Source organism: Acinonyx jubatus, chromosome D3, assembly GCF_027475565.1.
Source record: "Acinonyx jubatus isolate Ajub_Pintada_27869175 chromosome D3, VMU_Ajub_asm_v1.0, whole genome shotgun sequence".
NCBI classification, from domain to species: Eukaryota; Metazoa; Chordata; class Mammalia; order Carnivora; family Felidae; genus Acinonyx; species Acinonyx jubatus.
This window is the reverse complement of record NC_069392.1, coordinates 13,938,466-13,951,138: the sequence shown is the minus strand read 5'-3', so window position 1 is coordinate 13,951,138 and position 12,673 is coordinate 13,938,466. Positions and strand designations below refer to the sequence as shown.

The following is a 12,673-nucleotide window of genomic DNA, read 5'->3' as shown; positions in this document are numbered from 1 at the left end:
TTTCTGGAAAAAGGCAATTCACCCACTTTCATTTCCAAGCTATATAAATTATTAAAAGACTTGCATTATCAAATGCAAGTTGTAGTTACTAAACACCTTCCGTGTGGCCGGCCTAGTTCCGGGGCTGCCCCCAACGTGTGCTAACAGTCGTTCACTCAGACATCAACTTGCCACCTCACAGTCCTTGGAAGTGGGAGTCGTCACCCCCATTCCCTAGTTGTGGAAGCTGGTTCAGGAAGGGGGAAAGTTACTCAAGGCTGCACAGCCAGAAGGGCCCCCGGTAAGCCCGGAACCTGGTTCTCCAGTCACAACCACACTTCCAGAACAACAAACTGAAGCCAGCCACTCAGGGAGCCTGCCACGCCCACGCACGGCCGCCCCAGCCAGGAGCATCTGGATGCAGAGGCAGGTGGGGAACCCCTGGATTTGCGCTGGAGTCTGGGCTGTAAACCGCTTAGCAGCCCTGCGGCCTCGGGTAAGGCACTTTGCCTCTCCGAGGCTCCTTGTGCTCCTCTGCGAAATGGAGATCGTGACCGTGCCTCTTGAGATCCTTATGAACACTCCCCGACTCGGCGTGAAACCCTTAAAGTGTTTAGCACAGGGTGAGCCCTTGGGGCATGTTTTAGTTTGGGACATTCTGGGAAATAGGGCTGGGACTTGGAAGGGGGGACATTTGTGGAGGGCCTCGATTGCCAGGGTGAGGTCTGGGGGCTGGGCCTGATGAGGGGTGGGGATCTGGGGGTCGCCAGTCTGTTGGATGTGATCATGAATCCCACACAGCCCTGGGGTGAGCCTCCCTCCCTCCTGAAACAAGCCCTGTGCGGGGAGGACGCCCCCTGGGCCTTTCCTACATCTTCCGAGATGCTCCAGGAGGTAGATGCTCAGGGAGGTAGAGGCAGCGCCAAGTTGGGGATGGAGCAGATATGGCCTGTGCAGGTGGCTCGAGCTCCAGAAGGGGTGGAAGTGGGCAGAGGCAGGGCTCTGGCCCCTGGCTCAGACCGTCTTCTCACTGGCCTACAGATTCCAGGAGCGGTCCCCCTCTCAAGCCCCTGCTTTACCTTGCAGAGCTGACTCCCGCGTGCTCACAGGAAAACGTGTGCGCATAAGCACCCACAAGGCGCGCACACACGCACACAGGCGCGCGCGCGTGGGCGTGCACGCGCGTCCGCTCGCCCACTTTTAGAATACCCAAATTCCCACTGCTTATCCCACGTGCCCACACAACCCTTGATCCCCACACACTCACTCACCCGCGCTCCCTCCCCCCACCCCTTCCCTCCACTTGGGACTGGATACGGGCAAGCCTTATCTGACTTCTGCATGTGTGTTACCAAGATGTGCCTGAAGGTCGCTGCTTGTCTGAACAATCCAGGATCATTGCTTCTGGAGTGGGCGGCTGGTTCTGGGGCTGCAGGCAGGCAGGCAGGCTGGGACTTGCCAGCACCCAGCTCTATGCCATGTCATAAATGTTCTCGCCCTTCCAAGGGCTCTAAATTACCACGTCTGACAATTGGGTCATTGTTTTCCCTACACCATTTATAACTCAGGAAGCTCTCCTGGGGGGTTACGTACATATGAAATGCCACTTCAGCAAGTCAAACAAGGAAAAACACATTCTTAGGCTCCAGGAACAGTGGCTTTAGCTGGTATATGGAATTTTCCTGAAATATGTTCATGGCAGGCTAGTGTAATCAAAAAGCAAAAGGGCACTGGGTGAAACAATGTTAAGTACATTTCTTTAATGCAGGACTTGTCAGAAACTTTAATATGTTCATGTACCTTATAAACTCTCCCAGGGGGTACTAGAGGATGTAGGTTTCTCAACTGATCTATCCCCAGAACATTTTGTTCACTGTATCTTTTTTTTTTTTAATGTTTGTTTATTTTTGAGAGAGAGACAGAGACAGAGTGGGAGCAGGAGAGGGGCAGAGACGGAGGGAGACACAGAATCCAAAGCAGGCTCCAGGCTCCGAGCTGTCGGCACAGAGCCTGACGCGGGGCTCGAACTCACAAACTGCAAGATCATGACCTGAGCCAAAGTCGGACACTCAACCGCTGAGCCACCCAGGTGCCTCTGTTCACTGTATCTTAGAGGATTCATGGAATGAGAAACATTGCTCTCACCCATGGAAAAAGTTCACAGTATATTCTTAGACCCTTTACAGACCATATAGCCTACTGGCTTATATTTCCTGGACCATGAAATGAAAAGGAAAAAAAAAATCTTTAGGGAAATGGATACATTGTCTCAGCTTTTTATTTTACCAAGTAAATACATCAAAAAAGAAGCAGAAAGAAAGAAGGAAGGAAAAGAAAAAAGAAAAGAAAACAGCAAAATCCAAAACACCTGCAGTTTACTGCCACCATTGTTTTTAAAAAGAAAGGCTAGCTTATTACCTGAATAAATAAATAAATAGGGTGACCATAATGTGAGGAATAAAAATTCAAACGCCCTCGTTTTTTTCTCATTTCTCCAAAGCCCAGTGAACACTTTGACACAGACCAGCAGGATTCCACATACAATGTCCAGGGGCACCACCAGCTTAGTGTCACAGTTCCAGGCTCTGGAGTTGGAAGCCAGGGCTTTGAACCAGCTCTCCCGCTCAGGGACCTGGGCCCTGAGTGGTTGCCGCTTATGCGCGCCCCTCCCCCTCCTCCGTGTGCCTTGCTTCTAAGGCTGCTCCTGTGACTTGGGAAGACCGTCCTCAGGGTGCAGGAGGTGCTTCCGCCTCCCCCACCCCGGGGGCAGCCCTTAGCAGTGACTGAAGTCAGTGGGAACCCTTGAAAGAGGACGACTTCCGAGGTGCAGCTTACACAACAGCGACAGGCTGAGGCTGGGACCTCCCCTAAAACGGCTCCTCGATTGCGCCCTCTGTTGCCCATCCCCGCTGGGAACACTTCCTTAATAAATGGTTTGCGTGAGTCTCCCCATCTCAGGTTCTGGGAGAACCCAGACGAAGACCTTATGCAAATTCTGAGCTTCAGTTTCCTTAGGCGTCATACAGGGACATGCACCCTAAGAATCGCACCCACCTTACTAGCTGCAAGCCAAGACGACAGGGAGAGATCCATGTGAGCCATTTAGCAGGGAGCCTAGCTCCCAATCCAAGAAAGGCTGGTAATAGCCATTGTTCTTACACCGTCCTTGGAACCTATGTGTGTTAGGAGTTTGTGCTGACTCTCCCCAGTCCTCAAACCCAAGAGATCAGTTTCGTACAAGAAAGACGGGCTATGGAGTCCCAGCCCACTTTGGGATCCCGGCCGGAACCGGCTCTGCCCTGGTTCTTTGTTCTCTGCGACATTTTCCAATCCCAATGAAATTCTTTTAAAGAAGGAAAGTCAGATCCCACTTCAGAAACGACGGCTAGAAGTTCTTCAGGAAACCAGAAATTGCTAATTGCTGACGCCACTTTGACAAGGAGGCAGATGTGAAGCACGGTGTCCCCTGGACGCTGACCGGGGGGAAGAGGTAGATCGATCAGTATCACTCACTGATGCCATTGGCAATTACTTTATTACATTTTAAATTAAGTCCTTTTAAAAGGCTGCTTTCGTTTTCACTTGCCACATATTCGAAATATTTGGCTCTGTTACTGATTTCTGTGTCTCAAGGTAAAAATTTAGATCGAAAGACCTAGTGTTGTTTTTCACTACAACAGGAGTTGGCCAACTACAGCCCCCACCCAAGCCCCGTCTGGCCTGCCACTGATTTCTGTACAGACTGATTCTTATGTTTTATTTTTTTTCCAGGCTGATTCTTGTATTTTATTTTATTTATTTATTTTATTTTTTTAATGTTTATTTATTTTTGAGAGAGAGAGACAGAGAGAGACAGAGCATGAGTGGGGAAGGGCAGAGAGAGAAGGAGACACAGAATCCAAAGCAGGCTCCAGGCTCTGAGCTGTCAGCACAGAGCCCAACGCGGGGCTCGACCCCACAAACCACAAGATCGTGACCTGAGCCAAAGTCGGACACCCAACCAACTGAGCCACCCAGGAGTCCCTGATTCTTGTATTTTAAATGGTTGGGAGGAAAAAAAAGTAGAAGAATATTCATTCCATGACATATGGAAGTTTTATGGAATTCAAATTTCAGTCTCTATAAATAATGTTTTATTGGAATATAGCCATGGCCAAGGTATGGTCTGTGAAGCCAAAAATATTTACTATCTGGCCCTTTACAGAAATTGTTTGCTGACTCCTGCATTACAGAATTGTCAGCCCTCTCTAGGGAAGGAGAAGACAAGTCTGTTCAAGATGGGACAGTGAGAGGACATCAAGCCACAAAGGAATGTGTTTGGGAAGAAGATTCTTTCCCTGACGTCAGTCCCTCTCTTGAGGCTGCCTACCTTGTCTCCTCCTTGCAGGTGTATGCAAACGGTTCTGCCCACCCGTGGTCGCTGATTGGTTTAGGGGTAAACACGTGACCCATGCTGGACCAATCAGATTTATTTTCCTGAGAATTTAGAATTCTGACCTGGGACTTGCAGGGGTGATTGGGTAGTATTAGGAGCTAAATCTTTCACTCAAAGAAGTTCAGGGAATTTCTGCTGCTGACATCCCCAGATGTCATTTCCTTGATTCCTGGGACTGTCCAGATGCTCTGTATTCTAACCAATTCTCCCCCTTCCTCTTTTTTTCTTCCAAAGCTCAAAATCACTCTGGTCGCTTACAAACTAAACAAACCTGAGCGACCTGGTCTCTAGCCCAGAACTCTGCTCAAAATCCATGCGATGTCAAGTCAGGTCTTAATGCCATTTTGCCTCATAAGGAGGTATTTATTGCAAAACATCCAGAACCATGAAGATGGAGACAATTACCTTCTAAGTAAATTAGAAAGCTCTGAACAGAGCAAAATATGACTCAGGGCTTATTTTTAAATATAAAAGAAAATTGTACAAAATGATTTCTGAGTCAATTTTATTAAAAAGATGCCCTTAAACTACTATTTTATTAAGTAACTTGTTGAGCCTATTGGCGGCCCAGTTTTTTTCATCGTTGCCAGATAGGGATATGACATGACCTTATAGGATGAAAGTCAAGACTGATGCAAAGTTACTGAGAAGCTGTAGAGACATTTCGAGGGTTGGACAGAGAATGGTGTTACGCTATGGAGAACGAGCAAGGGCTTCATAGACTTAACATTGGAATCCCAGCTCTGTGGCTCACTGGCTGTGTGACTTTGGGCAGGCAGCATGACCTCTGTGAGCCTCAGTTTCACCATTCATGTCATTGGAGACAATACCAGTCTCCATGCCATGGAGACTGTAGGGTTGCTGTGACTATTACATGAGATAATACATGTAAACCACTTACACAGGAAGCAATTTTAGGATGAGCCACACAGACAAATGTCAATGCTCCTTCTAGGTGGGAGGCATCTCTCTGTCTCCGTTTGTCACAGTGTAAGCAACCCTACAGTCTCCCAATATGTCAGGAGAGTAGGCTCTTCTGAGAGTTGAGGGGTTTTTGCCCCCTTTGCATCCTTACCCCCCTCAGATGCTTCTTTCCCGGCCTTGGATGATTTCCTTACACTCACTATCGGAATGTGCGGTTACTCAAGAGGGGCCTCCACAGTCTTTATAGACACACTAGACAGATAAACTAGGCACCAGGTGGGGGAAATCTTGGTCTACACTTGGGGCTTTATAGTCAATCAATCCTCCCGTGACACTGGGGAAGCTGTGCTCTCTGATGTGGTAGCCAGCAGCCACATATAGCTATTTAAATTCAAATGTAATTAATCAGGTAAAATCCAAAGGTCGATTCCTCTGGCACACCAGCCACATTTCAAGTGCTTGATAGCCACATGTGGATAGACGCTACCACCTTAGGGTCGACATGTCCGTCATGGCAGAAAGTCCTTCTGAACAGTGATGACACGTCGTCTAAAAGTGGTATCGGCCCCACTTTACAGATGAGGAAACTGAGGCTCAGGGTCATGCAACTATGTGACCGAGCCAGGATTGGCACTCAGCCCCCTGAGTTCAAACCACCAGACCACACCACCTCTTCTACTGGGAGACCCAGTGTCAGAAGTAAAGAGAATATTCTAGTAAGAAGCAGTAAGAAATCACCGAGTGGACTGCCTCGTGAGTGAATGAGTTCCCTGTCAAAGTGTTCTAGCTGGATGTTGTAAAGGGGAGTCCGTCCAGAAATTGGGAGAGAGTTCTGGAAAAGCTGGTTCATTTTCAGCTCAACACGGAGCTGGGCTTGAAGGACAGAAAGACAGGACACAGAGAACTGCCCAGCAAAGCAAAAGAGAGAGATGAGTAAAAACAAAACAAAACAAAACAAAAAAAGAATAACATGGCAACCCATAGGGACACCTTACCCACTAAGCTAAGAATATCCTCCCTCCTATCTTCATTCTCTCAGCAAAACTTTCCAGATCTGCCCAAGGCAGGAACAGCCGGCCACATGTGGCCCTTGAACCCTTGAAATGTGGCAAGTCTGAATTGAGATGACCCACCAGATTTCTAAGATGTTCAAAAAATCAGGAAGAACGTGCACTATCTCATCCGTACTTTTTTATGTTCATTACACATTGACACGATCCTTTTTGACCTTCCTGGGCTAAAGTACGTTATAATTCATTCACCTGTTTCTGTTTACCTCTTGAATGTGGCTACCAGAGAATTGACAGCTAGGTCTGTGGCTCACAGTGTATTTGTGCTGATTGGTGCTGCTCTACAGACCTACTGTGTGCCCGTCCCTGCCTTGCAGCCCGCAAGAGGGCGCAGCATGGGGGGGGGGGGGGGCTGGGACCAGAAGTCACCGTGAGATCCCAGACAGGGGACGGCTGATGGGTGCATCGGCGGCACTGGGTGGGTAACAGAGTGGACAGAGGTGGAGCTCAGACTTGTGGCTTAATTGGGCAAGTGAACAGGCAATTCTGGCGCCGTGGGCTTGCACAGGGGGAATCCCAGGGCACGAGAACTCAGGCAAAGCGCCTGCCTGGCCGGGGGGCGGGGGGGGGGGGGTTGGTGGGGTGGAGATGGTCTCAGAAAAAGCTTCCAGGAGAAAGTGATGTCCAAAATTAGGTCTGAAGAAGGTGTAGAAATCACCTAGCTTTCCCAGAACCCTCTCCCAATTTCTGGAGTCCCCTTTACATCTCGCTGGAGATGACTTTCACTGACGGGGAGCTCATTCACTCACAAGGCAGTCCGTTCCATGATTTCTCACTGCTTCTTAACAAAATATTCTCTTTACTAGTGACACACGCCACCCAGGGTCAGGGTGAAGTCACCTGAGCCTGGAGCCCCTCCCTTGCCATCCTGAAGCCCCAGTCTGTACCCTGGGCACCTGCCCCACGTCTGGCTCATGACGGCCCCATGGCTCACAACCCAGCCAGCTGCCTGCTGCCTTGTCACTTGACAAGCCAGGCAGGCTGAGTCATGGGCTCAGCTTCTCCCAACCCACATGGGGTCTGGGTCTGGGCCAGGGGGATGAGCTGCCTGCCAGGGTGTCCATAAGTCAGACCAAAAGGAGCCCATGAGCCTCACTGAAGATTAGACCTAGGAATGTTCTGGAATCCCACACTGCACCTCGGAGCTCCCCAAGGGGCAGACCCAGCAGACAGGCATGTTATTCTACCAGTGAGGAAATCAAGGCACACAGGGCGGGGGGGTATCCTATTATAATATATAATAATATTAATTATTACATGATAATAGTATAATAATCATAATTATATATTATATGTTATTATAATTGTAATAATTGTTATTGCTACACATGGTCATGGTTAATTGTTGGAACATGCCAGCTTCCTGTGTACCGGGACCTGTCCTCACGGCTCACTGCTACATGCCCAGTGCCCATAACAGTACCTGGCACATAGTAGGTATGTGAGTTCTTTTCCTGAGTAAGTGTGTGAACAACAATAACCACTTCTGTTTCTCAAGGATGTACGAGGAGTTACATATTGATTTGTGTGTTCTCTTAACTATTATCTGTCTCCACCACCGGGGCACGGACTGACTCTGTTTTGCCCACCATTATGTCCCCAGCACGGTGACCCACACATAGTAGGTGCTCAATGAGTGGTGTTGAATGAAAAGATGGATGCTGGGTCATTCGTCGCTGATCCTCCCTCAGCCCAGGCAGGGAGGCAGGGCTCTTTAGCACGTTTCAGAGATGAGAAATTGAGACCGGAGAACGGAAGTGACCTCTGAAGGTCATGTGGTTGATGAGGCACAGAACCAGGATCTGGACCCAGGTCTGTTACTACAGAGACTGTGTGTGCCCTTCACTGCTGGGTCTTTCAGCTCCGGGTGGTAATGGGAGAAAATACGGGTGGGGGGGGGCCGGGGGGGGGGCTGGGAAAGACTACTGAGGCAGAATCACCCCAGCATCCCCAGCCTTGCCCAGGGAGTCCCAGTCACAAAGCCCTGTCCACATGGTGTCCTATTTGGTGCTCCCAGCTCCCAGCTGCAGCAAAGCCCAGAGAGGTAGAGTAACTTGCTCAAATTCACACAGCAGGTTCGACACAGGTCTTCTGACTCTACATCCAATGTTCCTTCCCCTAAACCCCAGCTGTGACTAACTTGGAGCCCTCATATAAGCAGGGATACCTGTCGGTCAGGAGAGGAAGCTTGTTTCATGACTGGACTTGACTGTTCCGGGCAGCCCGGCCCAACATATCTGGTGACAGATCCAAATTCCATACTTTGCTGTGTGACCTTGAGAAGTGGCCTCCTCAATTACTTTATCTGGAAAATGGGGACCTACTTTACAGGTGGTGGTTAAAATCCCTGACTAGGTGTCTGTCCCGCTGTGTGACTTCGGGAAGAAGCTTAGCTTCTCTGAGCCTCAGCTCCTTCATCTACAGAGTGGAATTACTATAGGCCCACCTCCCACAGCACAAGGTGGGCACCGTTCAGGGCCTGGCATGTAGTAAGTGTTCAATAAAAGATGGTCTGGGGGATGGTCCGCGACGCCCACGGGTGTCCCTCCTGAGGAGCCAGCCGACAGGGCCTGGCCGCTGTGGACCCAGTGCATCACTCCTGGCTGCCCCCAGCCAGTCAGGGGGGAAACCTGAGCCACCCTCCTCCTGGGCAGATGCTGTCACTGTCCCTGCTGCCTCTGAAATGAAAGAAAGGTCAGAGCCTAGGAAAGCAGGGCTGGAGTGTGCTACGGAGACGGCCAGTGGGAGAGGAGGGGAGGGGTGGCCCACAGCTGCCTGACTGCCCTGCTCTCCCCAGGGGAGGCCTGAACCGGCCAGGCCTGGGTGCCGGGGCCCCCCTGCCCGGGGCTTGGCCTCCCTGCCGGGCAGAGCCGCCTCCCAGCCTGCCCCTGGGGAGGGGCCACCTGGTGTCAATTAAACCCCAGCCACTCGGCCGCACCACGCCAGGCGGCTGATTAGTGCCGCGGCCTCTCCAGATGGGGAGCACTGCCTGAGAGGGGGCGGCTGCCACCACGCGAGGGTGAGGCCTCTGCGGAGCAGGGTGAGTACCAGGCGGGGGCCCGGCCCCCCGGGGCAGGCGGGCGTGGCGAACCCAGCTTGGGCATCTCGGGAAGGGGGCTCCCCTTGTGGTTTGCTCTCCTGGGGCATTGCGGGGCCTCCCAGCATCCCTGACCTGCTCCGCTTCCGCCCTACCTGGAGGGTACCCAAGGGGACCAAATGCCAGCCCGGCGTCTTCCCCGGGCCATGCAGCTGCAGGGGCCAACCCCAGACCGTGGCTAAAGGGAACCTGACGGGGGAAGGAAGGATCAGTCGGCACAGATTGAGGCCTTAGGGTCCCAGCTGCCTCCTAGTCACCCCACGTGGAGCTGGTTCCTTGCGCCGGCCTGTCTGGGCATCGAAGGCCGCGTTCCTCCGACTCGCCGGCTCGTGCTGTAGGGTGGCCCCATGCGCTTGGCTGGCCCGAGACCCCACAGGCAGCAGGCATGGGCAAGCGGCTGCGCCGCAAACCGGAGTCGGGAGGAGGCCTCTGGCTTGCACGGCTGGGGGCCAAGTAGGGCCCCGGCCTAGGATCCAGATACTTCTGGGGACAGCGTTCCAGCCTGCAGGCCAGGCAACTCTAAGGGGCCGGGCCACTTCCTGGTTCCACTGGGTTGGGGTGGGGTGGGGGGCGGGGGGAGTCAATCCCAGCGGTGGCGAAGGATGGAGCAGCTGCCCGTCGGTGGCACAGAACGCGGGGTTAGGGAGGGACTCCCGTAACTCCAGGCAATGAGGGGACCCGTGACTTGTCTCTGGTTCTGCGCTGTGAACTCTGAGCCGCAGCTCCTGGCTAATCGGGCTTCTCTAATCCAAGGAAGGGGTCCCGTATGACAGGTGGTGTTGTCTCTTGGTGGTGCCACAGGGCGGTGTGTGGCCACTGTGTGCTCGGGGCAGAGGCAAGGTGCGTTTGGATGGGATGGCAGAGGGGGGAGGCTGGGCAAGGCCGAGTGCACGGCCACATGCCTGTGCCCCCGGGGATGCACTGGGAAGATGAACAGACAAGATCACTCGTGTGGATCTCGGGAGCCTGTTCTGGACAGTGGCTCCCACGTGTAGACAGGGGAGGAAGGAAGGGTCACTGTAGAGAGCTCTGTGCCCAGTGGGGCGTGGCCACATGTCCCCATCAATGTGTGTGCGCCCGTGTAAGGATGCCAACGCCGTGCCGATGAGGGCTCCTTGGTGGCATCCCTGGGTCACTGTGCTCCGCTCCTTCCAGCACAGTCCATCTGGGGGGGTGAGTGTTCCCCAAGGGCATCCCCTCCAAGCTTACTGGCAAGCCAGCCAGTCAGTCTCCCGGGTGTGCCCGGAGGAAGGTAAATAGCTCTGTTTTCTAGACCCCATTCCACCCGGCTGAGGCCAAGCTGGGCTGGTGACTGGACTCGAGGACTCTGTCCCTGGAACCCATGTCTGTGACTCTGGGGCAAGTGGGGAGGTAGAGGGCAACCGCAGCTGAAGCCCAGTTATTACCCAGGGAAATACTGGATCTGGTTCATTTCCTCCATAAATATTCATCACCCACCTCCTCGGTGCTGGGACTCGGGCTCAGAACTGAGAACAGGGCAGTGAACCTAGAATTCATTCATTCACTCCGAAACATTTATTGAAAGACACCTATCCTAGATGCTGAAATTACATGGCAGACAGAGCTCCAATTCACTCGTCCCTCTATGCCTGCATTCACCCCACAATTTTTATTGAGCACGCCCTGTGCACAACCTTTGTATAAGCCGCTGCAGATACACCAACAAATCTAGGCAATGAGAAACCATATTCTCTTCCAACTTCCCCTGCTGTCTAAGCACAGCGAGCCTGGATCTGGGAGAAAGCCAGATGCTTAAGAAGCAGAGGAACATTGGGGTTCCTTCTCTAGTCCTTTTGCAGCAAGGGACGAGGGCTCTATTTAGCCGTGCAGCTGCCACTTGGAATGTCCCCAGCGTCCTCCTGGGATTGGTGGCTTTCACTAGAGCCCCGTGGTCATGGCCATGATACGTGGTGTTGGGTCCCTGGGAAATAGCTATGCCAGGACAGGATGAGCTTCACGCATATCCACGGTTTAGTTCCCTTGGCCGAAGGAGTTTGATTACTTTGGCAGTTAATTTCCAAGTATGCCCAAAGCACTGCCTGGGGAATTAAAAAATACTAGAAGGCACCTTTTATTATTTTTCCAGGAGTCAGGCACTTGCTTAGCACATGACCCATCTTACTGAATTCTTGCCCGGCCCTCAGGTGGTAGCTCTGTGACTTTCCCATTTTACAGCTACAGAAACTGAGGCTAGGAGAGACTAAATTAACTGGCCCAGGGCCTTTCTGACTCCAAAGCCTATGCTTTTAACCTTAAACTAGAATCCTCAGGGAGTTCCTGATTAGATGGGGACATAAGAGGATGTCTACACACAGAATTTGGATGGGGCAGCATGAAGGGCGTTGTGCCCCACTTCAAGAGGGTACAGGGGGGTAGATAAGAAATGCAGGATGGGGCGGCTGGGGGGCTCAGTCATTTGGGCATCCAGCTCTTGATTTCTGCTCAGGTCATGATCCCAGGGTGGTGGGATGGGAGCCCTGTACTGGGCTCTGCTCTGGGCATGGAGCCTGCTTAAGACTGTCTCTCAAAAGAGAGGAAGGGAGGGAGGGAGGGAGGGAGAGAAAGGGAGGGAGGAAGGAAGGAAGAGAAATGGAGGGAGGAAGGAAGGAAGGGAGGGAGGAAGGAAGGAAGAGAAAGGGAGGAAGGGAGGAAGGAAGAAAGGAAGAGAAAGGGAGGGAGGAAGGAAGGAAGGAAGGGAGGGAGGGAGGAAGAGAGAGAGAGAAAGAAAATGCAAGACAGCAGAGGGGCAAGGGGCTTCTCAGTCTTTGCAGCCACAGAGCGCTTTTGTCCAAACAAAACCTCATGGAAATAGGTCAAACAGAGCTATTCTGCATGAAACTCTGATCCCATGCCCTTGGGGGACCCCTGAGGACCCTCGGTGAACTTCTGAGGTGTGCAGACAGCTGGAAGGTGCTTTGGTATGAAGTCAAAGCCAGCCCGGGTGAACATGGCAGGTGAGGATACCTGGCAGGTGATGGCAGAGGTGGCCTTGAGGGGTTGGGGGGGATATAAACAGGAATGGAGAAAAGCAGACAGTCACTCATTGAAATATTCACTCACTGGGGCGCCTGCGTGGCACAGGCAGTTAAGCATCTGACTTCAGCTCAGGTCATGACCTTGCGAGTTCGGGAGTTTGAGCTGAGCCCC

General features: G+C 52.1%; 1 protein-coding gene across 2 annotated transcripts in view; it reads left to right on the top strand.

The window, feature by feature from the left end:
* The first annotated feature begins 9,101 nt into the window (after nt 1-9,101).
* The window catches only part of NOS1 (nitric oxide synthase 1), a 181,365-nt gene continuing 177,793 nt past the window's right edge, over nt 9,102-12,673 (top strand). For both annotated transcript variants that reach the window (XM_027043812.2, XM_053205718.1), the window contains exon 1: nt 9,102-9,448. The gene's annotated coding sequence lies outside the window, so the exon portion shown is untranslated. The remainder of the gene's footprint in view (nt 9,449-12,673) is intronic.